Source organism: Pterocles gutturalis, unplaced genomic scaffold (genome assembly GCF_000699245.1).
Source record: "Pterocles gutturalis isolate BGI_N339 unplaced genomic scaffold, ASM69924v1 scaffold45096, whole genome shotgun sequence".
In the NCBI taxonomy this organism is placed as follows: Eukaryota; Metazoa; Chordata; class Aves; order Pterocliformes; family Pteroclidae; genus Pterocles; species Pterocles gutturalis.
The window spans coordinates 22,440-39,733 of record NW_010107166.1 but is presented as its reverse complement, the minus strand read 5'-3'; the positions used below and the strand labels follow the sequence as shown (position 1 = coordinate 39,733).

Here is a 17,294-nt window from a genome sequence, read left to right as displayed (position 1 = left end):
CTCTTTCCTGTGTATGCTCTACAAAGCCAAACTAGGTTATTCCTGATCTTATTGTCCGCCCCAATTTTAAACAAGAAAATAATAGAGGCATACACACACACACACACACACATATAATAGCAGATCCAGTTCCTAACATGATGAATTAACAGCCTGTAAGATCTACAATTACTTTCATGCTATTCAAATAGGGATTATGTCAAATCTGTGGTAATGATAATCATGACCTACCCAAGGAATCAGAGGTAGATACTATTGAAGACTATCTGAGGATCCGTGGAAAACATGATTTCAATAAATGGCTACTATCATTCTGTTAGTGAAAATTAATGGATGGGAAGCCTACGGGACATAGTATCAGCTGGATCACTAACCTTTAGTGCCAACAGTACATTTTTTGTGGGTAGATGTAAGATATAAAAGTTTCTCTTCAGCACTAAATAGTTATCAACAGTTACTCAAAACACTGTAGATGGTCCTATCCAGACCTTTATGTCACTGTAGTCTGATTTAGACAGGCATTACTTTAAGGTCAATTATTACTACATTTTACCATGTAAAAGCAATACCATCTTATAGGCCTTTATTAAAAAACGGCCATTTATAAAGGTATTCAGGGCTCAGGAGGCAAATGTGACTTTATCCTCTTTCTTTTTCTTTTTTTTCCCCCAGAGAAAGTCGCTTTAATATGGGTCATATGAGAGTTTGAGAAACAGAAGTCAAAAGAACCATCCAGCATATCTTCTGAAACTAATGTCTATCAAGTGAAATTCTGCTACACCTGACAAAGTTTGATCTATACTTGGGGATGTGTCACATGGATGTAATGCTTCAGTATTATTTTCGTTTGACAACCATACAGGACTAATCCTTGATTTGGTCAGTAGTGTACACTTGCTCATGTTTCAGAGAAGATCACTAAAATCTGGTCACAGAATGGACAGACCCCGCACCCAGCTTGAGAACAAACCCAGAGAATCAGCAGTATCTGAGCAAGTACCTACCCCTCACTGGTTATTACTGAAGAAAGCACAGCTGGCATCAATTGGATGGGCAGATTATAATAAAGGAACACTGAGGTGTTTTCTTCCCTCTTTACTTTTCCCATGAGCAGTGCCAGACCACAAAATTGCTTTTCTTCATAAAGGATAGCAAGAGTTCATCCTAAAATATTATTTCAGCTTGCTCCAATAGTACTAAAGATACTGGTAAATATGTCTATACTGCCTTCACCCAGTAGGTGAAAACATAAAATAATCAGTTCAAGTGAACCATCAGAACAAGTATAAATACCATACAGGGTTAAACCTGTAATGTTCAGAGGGGGTTCAAGCAGAGTACCAGAGGGTTTTGTCTGCCTCGTGTGAAAAGAATTGAGAAAGAAAATATTTCCTGTGCTGCTTGGGTTCACCCTGGAGTGTCTGAATTATGTACAATGCATTAATATTAAAATTATTTGCTAAGCCACTATCCATCATATATGAGAACCCAAGACAGTCTGGGCAAGTTCCCGCTGACTCGAAAAGGGGAAACACAATCCCCATTTTTAAAAAAGGAAATAAGGAAGACCCAGGAAACTACAGACCAGTCAGTCTCGCCTCTGGCAAGATCATGGAGCAGATCCTCCAGATCCTCCTAGAATCTATGCTAAGGCACATGGAAAACAAGCAGGTGATTTCTGACAGCCAAAATGGCTTCACTAAGGGCAAATCGTGCCTGACAAATCTGAACGCCTTCTATGATGGGGTCACAGTGTTGGTGGATAAGGGCTGAGCAACTGATGACATCCACCTGGACTTGTGCAAAGCCTTTGACACTGTCCCACATGACATCCTGTCTCTAAAGTGGAGAGACACGGATTTGACGGATCGACCACATGGTGGATAAAGAATTGGCTGGATGGTCACACTCAAAGAGTTGTGGTCAATGGCTCAATGTCCAAGTGGAGAACAGTGACTAGTGGCATTCCTCAGGGGTCAGTACAGGGATTGGTGTTGTTTAACATCTTTGTCGGAGACATGGACAGTGGGATGGAGTGCACCCTCAGCAAGTTTGCCGATGACACCAAGCTGTGTGGTGTGGTGGACACGCTGGAGGGAAGGGATGCCATCCAGAGGGACCCCGTCAGGCTTGAGAGGTGGGCCAATGCAAACCTCATGAAATTTAACAAGGCCAAGTGCAAGGTCCTGCACCTGGGTTGGGGCAATCCCAAACACGAATACAAGTTGAGCAGAGAAGAGTTTGAGAGCAGCCCTGAAGAGAAGGACTTGGGGGTGCTGGTAGATGAGAAGGCCAACATGAGCTGGCAATGTGCGCTTGCAGCCCAGAAAGCCAGCTGTGTCCTGGGCTGCATCAGAAGTGGTGTGAACAGAAGGTCAAGGGAGGTGATTCTTCCCCTCTACTCCACTCTTGTGAGACCCCACCTGGAGTACTGCATCGAGCCAGGTTGGATGAGGCTCTGAGCAACCTGGCCTAGTGGAAGGTGTCCCTGCTCATGGCAGGGGGTTGGAACTAGATGATCTTTAAGGTTCCTTCCAACCCTAAACATTCTATGATTCTATGATTTATTCCTGTATTCAGGTTATTACCAGAACTGTAGTTCCTGTTAGAATCTTCTACTGAAAAAAATCACCCTGAGTCAGAGCTTAATGCCATCACAGGGTCTGCAACAGCTGCAGCAGTGATATGCCTCTAAGCCATTTTGAAATTTTATGATGGACAAAGTGCTGTTACTAATATCACGACCTTACATCCTTACCTGACGAACTAAATTACCTATGACTCTTTATGTGTCTTTCTCCTCGCATATTATAAACATTAAATTAGTGAACTATACTCTCCTTACACCACTTCTCTATACAAATGTATCTGTCTCTATCTTCAGAATAGATGTGTCACGATCAGAAAAGAGGGAGAAGAAAAAGAAGACCCCTTCCTTAACCATCACTGAATCAGGAGAACACAATAAAAATGAAAAAAAAAATCTTAAAATTAATTTAATAGCTAAAAAATAAGGGGTTTATATGCATATAAAAATAAAAGATACATGGGGCCTTCTGAAGTCGTTAATACTGCTCATTGGATGCTCTCAGCGTTAACTTTCTGGCTGAAAGATGACAAACAGAAATAGAAGACTGCATCACTTTCAGCAAGGCCTTCTGTGATTGCAGCCACTCAGACTAGCCTGAAATCACTGACAAGATATTCTCATCTAGCAATTTCAGATGAAGAGAATAATCAGATACTGTGCTAAAAGTGCTGGGAGCCAGCAGGACTCGTCTCTAGTCCAGCTAAAAGGTTAACACATTTTTAGCAGTGAAATGGAGTTGTTTTATATTTTTTTTGGTATGATGTCATGCACGGCCATTTAGAATTATAACTAAGGCTATGATATTGGGAACCATGTAAACAGCAATCACCATGTAACTCTCTTCATGTGCTAGGCTTGCACTGCTTGTTAACTCCAGCAAGAAAATAAAATTGCTCACTGCAACCTCCAGCAATAACACTTAACTTTCAAACTGATCTTAACATTACACATTTTACTCTTTCAATGAAGTCTGAACCCAGTTGACTTAAAGATTCTTATTGGAGTTTGTTGTGCTATTTAACGCTAATTTGATGATGCATTTATCAAGACATCATGATGCATTATTCAAGACATGAATGTTCAAGATACATTTATTTTTTTTTCTGTATTGTCAGGTTTAGCTACCGCAGCTACTTTATGGAAGGAAAAACCTAGTTCTCAGTCTGCACTAGTGGCTCTCCCTTACAACACGGTCATTGCATGGAAAAACAAAATTTCAATCAGACCACAGTTAGGTCACTGTGGTCCTGAGTGAAGAACATGTGCTCTAATTACAGATGTGACTAAGGCACTATTTGTCATCTTGGACAAGTTGGCAGTTTCTAGCACCATTTTTTTAGATCTACAAAGGTTAGAATTCACCTACTTCTGACCAGTAAGTGTTTGAAGATGAGTAGTTTTTTTGTATGTTTGCTCCTTTTCTAAGAGAAGCCTGTTAGGATAAAGAAGAAACAGATGAAGAAACCTAGCAACTAACCACAGCCAGGGGGCAGGTAAGGATAGTCAGGGACTACAAATGAATCAGAATAAGCTGCTCTGACAAACAAGCAGTATCTCTCAAAGAAGGAAAAATGCTCCATCCAGCTTCTGCTGGCCAAAGGACTGCTAGCATCAGTAGAGCACACCAAAGATGAAGAAAACATGGAAGTCCATTAATGTCTTGACCACTGAACTTCACCTAACTATTTCACGTGGGTTATAATATGCTTGGCAGCAGCTATTCAAATTATGTATAACCAATTGCTTCATGCATTCAAATCACTCTCATTTCATTAGAATTGCTTCTTCCTTTAAAAATTGGCTTAGGTAAAAAGACTCATGACTATCTTACTGGCTGGTTTTGCTACTATACTTTCAAACATTAAAGTGAAATTTTTTCAATAAGTGGAGTTCAGAATTCCTGTGACAGAAAGCAAACTACAAGCTTTCTTAGCATTCCTTTCTACTTTTAAAACACCACACTTTCATTAAAAAAAGGAAAACTATGAAGAGTAAGATGCAAAAAAGAATATAAAATAATGTATGAGTATGTATGAATTCCTACAGAATAAAATTAAAAATTATTTAATTATGGAAAATTACATTCCTGCATCAAAGGTCAGTAATTTTTCACCTAATACATCACAGCATAACTGTCACACCATCTTATTTGTTAAAAGCACATAGTTTAGCAATGAATTATTACATGGATAACTGTATGCAACCCCCTTTCTTTTAATGTGATCATTTGCTCTAAGATGCACTGGATACGTGGCAGCAATACTGATAAGAAACTGCATTCATAGTGGTTTTGTCTGTCACACATTTGCATTCCCTTTTAAATCAACTTTACGTACACATATATGCACTCACATGTGACTGTCCCAAATGTGTATATAGCTCATGACAAAACAAAGGTGATCTCCCTCTCCGAAACCTCTGTTTCAGTCTTCTCCTACATGTACCCATTCTCCAAACCGTTCCCGGCTAAACCAACAGTTTTCACAAGCACTTTTATTCACTAGATCTCTTAACTATAGGGAAAAAAACCCCACCTGCCTGTAATGGAATCACAGCCACTAAAATACCACAACTTACTGGCACTTTTAAGTTTTCTGAGCATGTGAAGGTTATGAAGACCTGCAGCTATAGTTTGAGATATACTGGTTACATCACCTTTCATGGTAAATAGTACTGATAAATTTTTTAGTTACTATGAAGTAATTTTACCTTGTTAATGTAGTTGCAATTAAATATTATCTATTTTCTCTTAAAAATACCATTTGACACATTCACCATCTATACTACATTAAAGTGCATATGTATTTTTCTTACAGTGTCATGACTGAGTTTGTTGCACAATTTGCTATGTACTATTGTTCTGCAGTTCATAAATTCATACAGTTAACTTTTAAAGCCAAGTTGAAAAGTAAAATTTGGACTCAGTTCACACAGAAGAGAAATGTAAGATTTGGTCTACATTTGAATAAGAGAAAACTTTGAGTTTCAACTGTGCTCTTTTTACAAAGGCAGCTCTCTAAATCTCTGCTAAGCAAGGACACTCTCCTAGTGGCACCAGTTGTATATTCTAAAGGATCACAAAAACGTATCATAGTTTTCAAGCAATAATATTTTATAATTTTTTTATGTAAGCATACAAAACACTTACCATCTCTGATTCTAGCACATGCACATTCTCCACATACTCCCAGACTCAACATCTTTTAATCCTCAGCTATACTTCAGAACAGTTACCACTTTAACCTCTACTTCTATGTCTTTGAAATGATACATTTATTTTAGGATTTGTCTCACAACTATTTTTTAATTACTGAGATAACAGGTTGACATTATATTTTAATAAGCGTGTATGTATTTGTTAACTGTTACTATATGTTTGGTAGATGTTAACATACTGCAAATGAACATGAAATTGCACCTGATACATTTCCTATTTTATTACGTGCCAAATGTAAGACTGCAAATTACTCTGAAGCTGAAATTAGTAGTCGTAGTAACAGTAGTAGTAATTCACTTTTGGACAGGTTATTTTTAACTAAGTACTTGCTCAAGCCCTTCACTACAGATTTCCCACACCTCCTGAGCGCTTAGAATTGTAAATAATATTTTTTTTCTCTGCCTGTAACATTTTATTTGTATTTAAATATAACAGAAGCTATTTCAATCTATTTAGTTAGCCTCACACTTTCCAACACAAAAAAATTCCTGTGATTTCTTCCAAGACGCCGTGTCTCTTCCATTTTATGCCAAATTTGAAAAGAGCTGTAGGGTCAAAGCAGTGCTGTTCTTTTGTTCAGACTGTATTCCGATTTGGGCTCTTGACAACTTACTTCTTTCTGTTACATTAGTAATAAATTTTTTGGCCAAATACCAGACAACAAATGAATGGGAACATTCTAAAGCAGCAGTGCTACGCTTTCAGAGCAAAAGCAGTGGCAATAACAGCACACCAGATGCTGCATTGGAAGCTTTTTTAAAAGACAGCTATTTTGGGATTTAGGGAAATGAAGAACAAAAAAATAGGCTAGGACCTCTGAAATGTGGCACAAATTTGTAGAATCTCCTTGGTTTGAGGTTAGTTTTTCCTAAAAGAGCTAGGAGGAATGCAGTGCTCATACAATACAGTAAAATCTAATTACGCTATAAACAGCAAGCTAGAACAGATACTCAGCACTAGCAGACATGTATACACCTTCCTAATTCCTTGTCTTTTGTCAGATTTTTATATCATACACTCTCCTCTTTCAGTCAAGTTAATCAATTCTTCCAAGTTATGCTTCAAAAAGTCACATCCGACATCTTCCATGCCATGTTTTGAAAATCACCATGCTCTGAAAGGCATTTTGATCTTAGCTTTAAACCACGAAACAAACAGTTTATTTGGAGTCTAGCTGGCTTACATGGCAGGCAGTGAACAGTGTGCAGAGGATACTGTGCTAGAAGTGTCACTTTTTAAAAATAATATTGAAACAGTTCTTTACAAACATGGCACATGTCCAAAGCACACATGGAACATTAAATATAACCATAAAATTTTATGCACCACTTTTGACCAAGGTCTTGAGCTCTAATTTATATTTTCTCTGTTCTGCTCAAAGACTAGCTGCATTTGATAAAGCTACTTCATAAGAAGTCTGTTCTCCTAACATTTACACATCACACATCTGGACTTGGAAAGGGATTCTGAGTAAAAGAGCCAACTAATGCAGATCTTGTTTACATTATGTGCAATTATTCTTGTGTCATGAATCTCCCCGGGATATTGGAATATTCTGAAGACACCCAAAGAAAATGTACTTCAAATAAGAGTGCAAAAGCCTGGGTGTTTCTGTCCCTATCAATGAGCTCAGTACTTATGATCGTGTAAGAAAATTAATAGTATTTGTATTTTGTAGTAACATTCATTTCATTTTTATTAATTATTTGTATGTAATTAGAACTGCCCTCAGCATCTGAAGATTTCTGTTTGGAGTGCTTTTCTCTCACAACTCACTCACTGCAGCCAAGGGAACTAAGTGATGGCAGTTGCAACACTCAATTCAGTCACATAAACATATCGTCCTTGCCAGATTCCCCTGCGGTGTTCCCATTTCATGAAATAAGTCTCTAGCATTTAATAATGTACTGTACCAGCAAGTTTCTTTTCATGTGACAAAAAATCAGGTCCTCTCCTCTTGGCAGCAGAACAGCATGTGTGTGAGCATCACACACATGGAATCCACCCCAGACCACGTTGCTGCACCAGCAACAGGATAGAGAAGAAACACAATACTCAAATAGCTGCAGAACAAGAATTGCATGTCAGATCTCAGCAGGAGAAAGACAGCCTTTATCCAGAAATTGAGGCAGATTTATTCCTAAGTCTGTTGCAGTGACAACAAATGCACATGTACATTATACCTTCAACCATATACAAGATGCACGTGCTTCCTTATTGAGTGTATTTCCCAGTAATGGTAAAAACCACTCTGGCCAGACTATTCCTGTAGGTGTAAATTGAGTTATACTTTTTAACATCACAGCTGGAATAAACACTTTTGACTACGAAAGCAGTATATAGTAAAAGTGAAGAGACAGAGAGAGAGTGACCTAATCTATCACACAGGCAATCAGCCGCAGAGAGGAGGGGCTTTCTGGTCAAAATTTCCCAGCCTACCTGCGCATCAGTGTGACACTGGGTGGTCACACTCCATTGACTTGCTGGAGCTGTTGAAGGCTGTCTGGTTGTCCTGGGTTAAGCTGAGACAGAGTTAACTTTCTTCACAATAGCTAGCACGAGGCTGTTGTGTTTTGGATTTGTGCTCAGAAGAAAGCTGATAAGAAGTGATGTTCACCCGCTGCCAAGGTCCGCAGACCGGAGAAGCTGGGAGGGAGCACAGCCCCAGTTACTAGCCCAGGATTTGATCTTAGGTTCAGGATTGAGACCCAGAGTGGCCAATAATCTATTCCATAACATAAGAAACCTCTGGAAGATCGGCCCTTTTGGTTCCGGATCTCTTTTGCTCCGGGTCATCTCGCTCCAGGTGGTCGCTCTCCCAAGGCCTTCCCCCCACACACCCTGGTCAGCTCTCGGTCTGCGACGCTCGGACTGTCATCTCCGTTCTGTGAGCTTCGGGACTCTCCCTGCTCCGGGATCGTTAGCCGGGAACAGTCTGAGCCTTGGTCATGTGGTGGGGGGGAGGGGAGGGGGGCAGGATCACTGTGTATCACTCATTTGTATATTTGTATATAGTATTATTTTCAATATTATTTTAGTTTAGTTATTAAATCGTCCTTATCTCAACCCACGAGTCCTTTTTTCCCTTTACCCCTTTAATTCTCTCCCCTATCCTCAGATGGGGGGGGAAATTGCGTGAGCGGGTGTGTGATTTGGCCCCCAGCCAAGGGCTAACCCATCACACTGGTAAATTATATAGAGACTAGTACCTGCAGGTCTGTGCAAAGGTCAGAGACAATGTGAGTGTTTGGGTATGTTTATATCAGGCAGTGGAGAATCACAGAGATCTCAGAACTAGCTGAGCTGGGAATTCATGCAGACTCACACAGCTTAAGGTACTCTTGAAGCATAGCACTCAGACTAGCAAATGGAATAATCTAGTTTTGCAGGTCACCTGTCCAGGGTCAGTTCAAACGTTGATCAGATTTAAAGAGTCTAAATGGTGGCACTGCTACATAAAGCTGGAATCTGAACCACCCAGTCTCCACCTCCAGTTCAAGGACTTAGGGAGGTTGGATCAAACTTCCCAGCTAAAGTAATTTCCTAACTCTTCCCTAGAACTCATGCAGACAAACTTAACACCTAACAGCACCGTGTCCACCTCCCAACCCACCAAACTGAGATTCCTTTTTTGTGGGAAGAATTCTGACATTGCACAGTGCGAGGAAGAGGAGATCAACCACTACATTATTGTGGATCAATTTTACTTTTGCATCTTCACGTGGACTTGTTAATGGCTGGCTTCACGTGTTGACATGCTTGTTCAATAATTCATGTGCCCTGCTCCTCTTTAGTCAAACACATTTTCAAAGTTAAACAGGAATGAACCACTCCTGTTCCAGCTTAAGACTATCCGCAAATGGACACAATACAAATCTGAATTAAAGCTGTTGTGCTTAAAATAATGTGCTATCTCAGCTGAGATTCATTTTCCTGTGTAGACAAGTCTCTATTAAAGGTGAATGACTGAAATGGTGGATTAAGTCTGCAGTCCTGCAAACTGCTTTTCTTCAAATATCCATATTCATGATTGTTATATGTATTCAGGTCATCTTTCACTGTCTACATGTGAGAAAACATAACTCAGCTTTAAGAAGAAGTCTAGATCTGTGGTAAGAGTTTTCACCTTTCACTGGCCCACTGTCACAAGTCACATTGGGGTAGCTTGCCACTGCCCTAGTGGTTAATGCTGATTTGGGAAATCTAGTAGTTGGCTTCTCAATTCTATTGGTGTTAGTGAGCTGCATCCCAAGGTATACAAGGTCACTACCTAAATTCTTAAATTTGCCATTTCTAAAGTAGAAGAAGCAGGGAAAAAACCCACCACTTTTTGTGATATTATACAACATTAACAAGCTGTAGATAGACAAAAGATGGCTTTGTGCTTATGAGATCACACTTAAAATTACAGAAAATATCTTCCTGAACACCACACATTATTTTCCTGTGTATAATACCAATATTCCATAGAACACTAAAGGTTAAGTATATACTAGTGGAGTCTCTGCTGGTAGGAGCCCAGTGAAGCTTTTCTTTCAGTTTTGTAGCAAAGGATACTAGGGGTGCTAGCAACTTGAGATCCACTTGTATCAATTGCTTTTCACCAGAAAATGTTCTGTAAAACAATGTGTTACTGTTTGTTTAGAGAAGTGTGTGACACTCTCAACTTCTACTTTCAGTACCTGTGCAGAAAATAATCACAGTTCAGGTGGCATACAGGTATTTTGTATTTCAGAACTAGCAAAGAAATCTGGTGACATAGTCATTACTATTGTAACTATACTTTTTTAGTGAAGTAAATAGGTACATAAAACATGTATAAGTTGTCACTACATAAGTTACTGCTGCCCTGGAGCTGCAATAATTTGCTTCCTTTAAAATCATTAAATCTAGCCATAAATACTTGGTATCTAGCAATGTCCTATTATTTCAACAAAATGACAAGGCTCCTCTTCCATAATACAGTGCAAACACATGAGTAGATTGATTTATCAAGAAAGGAACTTTCTGGAGAAGTAATTTATTGGCCTGTAAGTAGCAAAGTATGAGCTTCTGGCAGGCCTGAGGAAAACCACTCCCAGGCCCTGATGCACTAAGGCAAGGTTGAGCATTGTGGCTAAGGAAATTTCTCCATCTTTGGGAAATATAGAGCCATTTTCAGGCAGAAAGCTCCATCTGGTCTTCTCAAGTCTTCCTCGTATACTTTATCTCCTCCTCTCCTCAAATAACCAACCAATGGCTGAGATGTGGAATTAGAAAAGAACAGGCTGGACCCTGCCTCCTTTAGCAAACAGCAGCAATGTGCAGAAAGACGTTTTGGTTTCCTTTTACGCTCTGCTCTTCATCATAAAGAATGTTTGGCATGAGGAGATCCTCCTTTTGTCCCAGCTGAGCAACACAACACAAGTGTTAGGTCTTTCATACCCAAACTTGTTTTGGAACAGTTAAGTGCAAGCTTAACACGTAGCTTAATACAAGCTTCTCACACATATTGATGATGAACTGATACTCAGAAAAGGAAAGCACAGCTGTCTTCCAATTTAGAAAGTGACTGTAATCCTGCTGAGCAGATAACCAAAGAGACTGGTCTACCCATGACACAAAATGAAAGAAGGCACTCATAGGTCAAGTGGATCCCTAGGGATAGTTTCCTGCAGTTAGATTACATGTATGGCCTGGAAGTCTTATGTTTCTGAAAGAAAGGGGTAGTGTTTTGTGGCAGCTGCATTATATCATCATAACAAATAGATCAGGATGGCCATGGAGACTGGAAGGCCTACACAGTTATCACTGATGAGAGAGATACAGTTGAAGAAGTCTTTCACAGAACATATACCAACATATGTCCAGTGACTGAATGAATTTTAACAGATACCTTTTAAAACTAGAGAATCCAGCTTCTGCAAGGAAAAAAAAGGCTGTAATTGTATTTTATGTATGAGGAGAAAGCTTCCACCTTAATGTATCATTCATGTTCTGGTCATATTTCTAATGCTAATATTAAGTTCTGTTTTCCACTTAAAGCAGAGATTTGAACTTTGTGTCATATGAGAAATACTGTCTCAAGACCTTGTGTGCTTTTATTGTACTTTCTGAGAGCATACAACAACTTTATTTATTGAATCCATTGGCAACTAGGTTCTTTACCACACATACCAACATCGGCTGTATCCCAAGGGATTTAACAAACACGTAATAAGTAATTATAATTTGAAATCTGACATTCAAGCTATATTTAAAGATGGAAATTAAAACAAACTATTGATGATTATTTTATCTAATTACATCTGGAGGGACTACAGCAGTGCAGGTAGATCTAATATGGGACTACTAAAATGCTAGTTATCTCTAATGATTTTACAGATTGTAAAAATTTAGGAGTGGAGAAGAAGCTCAAGGACTGTGTTTTGGTTTCTTACTTTTAGATTGACTGTCTCAAATTACATCCACAGACGGAACTTGAGATAGAAGCTACAAGTCTGAAAAGAGGGAGAACAGGCAGTATAAGATCTCCATCTTCCTCTGGCAGTGAAGTCCTAGACCAACTCAGGCTGTAATGTGCAACTTCACACTGTAAATCATCACCTTAAGGGTCTGATTCATTAGTAATGCTCTCATTTCATATGCTGCTCTGCTGATAGAAAAAGTACACAAGTATACGTTAATAGGGTGGTGCACTGTGGCTGTTTTTCTTATGCTCTATCTGTAAATCTGTTCTTAAGAGTCAACATCAATACAAAATGATTTAAGGTTGATACTACTTGAAAGAACTTTTGTACAGCTGTGTAATCCTTGGGTTTCTTGTCTGGAGTCAATGTATGACACTTTAAAAAAGCCATAATAATAATAATAATAATAATAATCCAGGACTAAAATTTACCTCAGGTCAATACAGAGTTAAAATCAGTGTATGAACCAAGAACTTCAGTATTAAGAACTGCAAGTATGCTGCAAGAATTCTGAAATCCATAAGCATGAATACAAACTCAGGAAACTCAGGGTTAAGTTTATACTGAAAAAAACCCAGTCACACAATCACATTAAGATAAAAGACAAGCAAGTTACTCACACATTAACTCCTACCTGTCATGATACTATGAAAGCAAACACATGAAAAAAGTCCAACGTCCTGAAAACATAATTCACAGCTAATCCAGTACCACGAACACTAAAATATTTAAGTCATAACAATGGTTATTACATAGTTTTACTATAGAGTACCCTATCACTACTATTGTCAATAGTAGGACTGTGAAGACACCTCCCTATGACACAGCTCTTTCATGGCTCTTTTGTGCTGACAGAGGACCAAGTTAACAAAAGAGCAACCTACTTCTCACAAATCTTGCAACACACAATCCCTGCTGCCACGTGAAAGACTAATGTGACAATGCAGGGAAACCCAACCTCCTTTCTCTTTGCTCTCCTGCATAAGACTTAGGCATAATACAGTTAATACTGAGTATGCATTCTTAGCCCACAATCTTTTACTCTGTTCTGCTAGAATTCAACAGTCGTTTTTAAAACATGGGGACTACTATTAAAAGTTGCTGGAAGTATTCATGCAGGAAGCTGAAAGATTGACAGTGATTTTTTTTACTTATATAGCAAAGACTAATTTGTATTTTACGCTGTTTCAGCAGTCTTTGACTGTTTTCTTCAAAATCACTGGCTCAGTGGCACCATATGGAGCATGTTGAACTTAAGATACCAAGAATGTGTCCAAGATATATCTCACTCCAGTGGGTTAAAACATTCCACCCTGCAGCTGTCATTATAGGAATATAACTCATACTCTAAAGTTTAAAGAAAAACAGTGTAGCTTACTATGCTTACAAAAATACAAGACTTTTTTGGTTCCAAGTAACAGTCAGTAAATGGAAAAGTTAATCTTAAATACTGCTTTCTTAAATATTAAAAATTTTAACTGATCATGAGCTGCTTTAATTCTGCATTATTTTTAAGACTGAAAACAAAAAAAAATGCACAAGAACTATTAAAAAAAATCTATAGTGAAGGGACCTGTATATCTAGACTTAGAATAGCCCATCATTACTTTTTTCTTTTCCATTGATTGCATTTCTTTTAAAAGTTGATATATGAGATTACAGGGCAAAAACCTTAGCTACAATTTTGGTTATGGCACTGAGCAAGTGTATGATCATTGTTATGACATTTCACCTCTCTCTGATCATTACTTCTCCAGTCTTTTGTTTGTTATCTCTGTTTAAAATGTAAGTTTCTCAGGAACAGACATGCCCCTTGCTCTGTTTTGTACAGTGTATAGCACTCCAAACACCTTCTATAAAGTTAACTGCTGTAACAATAAGGGTAGGAGATAGTCAAGAAAAAAGAACACACAATGTCTTCTCAGAAAAACTGTCTTGGGATGGACACATTACTCAGATGGTCAATTTGCAAGCTAGTAATGCAAGTTGCCTTAGAAAATGATCCACAAAAACATTTTAACATGCCAACCCATCAAATATTCTGTATATTATATGTTTCGGAGGAAAATTTTAGAGAATTTTAAATCTTTCATATGCCTTGCTCTGTAAAGTCAGGAAGTTGTATGAGCCTCAGGGGAAAATGTTTTAGAAACCTAAGGTTGTCCCATAATAGCTTATTGATAAAAGGTAAACTTGTATGTAAGGCTTAATACCCTGGAGGCCTTCAAGGGTTGTGTGTCTTGTTGGCAAGCTGGGGATCTGCCCTCTACAATATTGTCAATCTTCCATTTACAGCCATCCAAGGACCACAGATATTGATGCAGGCCTGAACATTGCATGCCTTATGCCTAGCCAGTATAAAATTAGGGAGGGATTTCATATTTGCAGGGAGATTACTGGGAGCAGGAACATGGAAAGAATTTTCAAGGGGTGGTTTATTACAGAAAGATGGCTAGCTGGGGTAGTTCTGAGCATAGAAGTTGTCTCTGTTGAGAGAGAACAGTAACTATGTTCAGTAATAAGTACTACTGAAGACCTTGTTATACTTTCCACATAGCTGAGACAGGCAACATAAGAGCCATAGAAGTATTTGTAAAATGTGGAATTAAAATACGAAAACATTGCACAGTTATACTAGATTTGCATGCCCAGCTGTTGCTGGGTACAATGTGTTTGATTCCAGAAAAATGGAATGGAAGAAATATACAAGAAAAAAAAAAGTAGTTAAGGAAATGTTACGAAAAGGTAAGCATCGTAACATGTTGTGATCTTGATTTAAACGAGTAAATTGGTTTGGATAGATTAGTATAGACAAAGCTAGTTAAATTTCAAACAGTGTGCAGGATGATTTGGATATATTTCAAATAAACTTTTGGGAATTTTACCTACAGGCTGTATAATTTTTCTCATTCATTATTCTGAACAAGGATTTATTGCAAGAGGTCTCATTAACAGCTGAACAAAACAGCAGCACTGAAAACAGTTGTTCAATCTAATGAAAAAAAATCATTAGAAAACTTTCCACATGTAGTATAAATTGTACAAAGAGAGTTCTAATTATTTGGCTAATCTTTTTTGAAAGAAATATCTTTGTTCAAGGACCACAGTCTGGCCACAGTGGATCAGACCAGCAATCTATCTGGTCCAGGACCCTGTCTTTGGAAAACTATTACAAAGAAAACTGAAAGTTTACAGAGCAGTCCGTTTTCCTTCAAACTTTCATTAAAGAGCTGGCTTTTACCCTGAAAAATAAGTGTTAAAGGATATTAACTGTGAATAACCATATTATCTAATTATACAATTCTCCCCAGCCATTTAACACTCAAAATCATTACTGTATCATTGAACGTAAAGATTTTGAAACAGAAAAATTAGGGGGTTTGCTTTGTGTTTCATTACATGAGACACTATTACAAAAATTGTTACCTTGAACAGCCACAAGAAAGAATGTCTTCATAATTTACCCCTGAATTAAGCATCTTCCTGGTGTGATAACACACCTCGCTAACCTTTTCATATTCTTCTCTCACTCTAGATCCATTCAAACGCCTTCCAAAGTAACCAACATCTGTTAATTTATGTTGCAGTATCCTACACAATGCACTTTTAAGTTCCAAATAAAAAGAGAAATTCTTATTTAAGAATAGTAAAGGTGAAGGTTGGTTAAAAACAGAGAATTGACATTTAACTTCCTAAAAAACCAACCCCAGTGGAAGAGGTGCAAAATGAACAGGTATGCTTTGAATAAAGTCTGTTACAAGGACAAACCACTCCCCCCCCCACTTAATATCTTTACCATAAATGAAAAGATAACTTTGGGATGACTTATGATGTCACTTCCATGACAGCTTAAAAATCATCCCAAGAACACTGCTGAAGATGATGTTAACACAGTAACCACTTTGATCTTGACTTTAGCTTGCTCTACCTGAAATATATACATGTACCACTCATCTTGAGACATAAAGTTCTTGTCCGAAATATGAAAGAAACTCATCTGCATGTGGAGTTAATACGGACTTCTGAAACTTATGGTTTCCATGGTGTACTCTAAATAATGGGTCCATCTCCCACCAGTACTACCCTTTAGAATACTCACGCATGTGTCCACCCACCTAGATAACGCATTGTCAGAGATGGGCTGCAATTGGCCATTCTTCAGTTCTTTTCACCAGTTTAGATTCTAGAAGAAATTAATTTGGTTCCAGATGATGAGTGTTCTTTTTGAGCAGTTAGATTCAGTAGGTTGACTCATTACAGTAATTCGCATATACCAAGATGCGAATCCGAATCCATCCGAATCTGGCATTTACTTTGATGTTCAAATCAAATTCATAGTGTTTGGCAAGTATATCTGCAGAATTTAAATCAACTGATTCATTTATCTGAAACTGGTATGTGTCCAAGACCACCCACAGAGTTATCTACTGGTCTAGCAGAGATTCCAATGAGAGGAAAAAGACATGCTAATCATAGCTGCTCCAACATGACATATATGTGTGTGTTAAGACCATCTGACTAGCCATCCACAGAGGTCACGTTTCAAAAAAAAGTTAAGAAAAAACTTCAGATGAACTGAAGGTGAAAGATACCTGCAATTCCATGAAATTCCATATATTCTTCCAGTTGCAGGAAGGTCCTCCTTTCAGAACAATCAGAACTGTGCCAACAACACAATTTATGGCTACAACTTCATTTCTCATGAAAATTACAGTTCTTTTAAAAAAGAAAGAATGTCGTACACCCTGGAGAGGTCAACGGTCTGACTAGACAAGATAAAAATGCTCTAGTCTCTCAGAGGAATTCCACAACAGAAACGCACTTTGTTAAAAGAGACCGTGAAGAGGATCTAATTCTGTGAGGCCTCTTACCTGTCAGGAACCAAAGATACTGCTAATAGCTCGGCCTCTCAGAATTAAAAAACCAGTATCCTTCTGAATGACAGCCACAGAAAAAGAGACATAAGCATGCTGTTGACTGGCACTTGCAGACTGGCTTAGACTCAAAGCACAATAGCATCAAGATGAAGAAGCAGAAT

General features: G+C 38.3%; 1 protein-coding gene across 1 annotated transcript in view; it reads right to left on the bottom strand.

The window, feature by feature from the left end:
* The window catches only part of ADK (adenosine kinase), a gene marked incomplete at its 5' end in the record, with an annotated part of 80,641 nt that overhangs the window by 52,700 nt on the left and 10,647 nt on the right, over window positions 1-17,294 (bottom strand). The gene's annotated exons all lie outside the window — the stretch shown is intronic.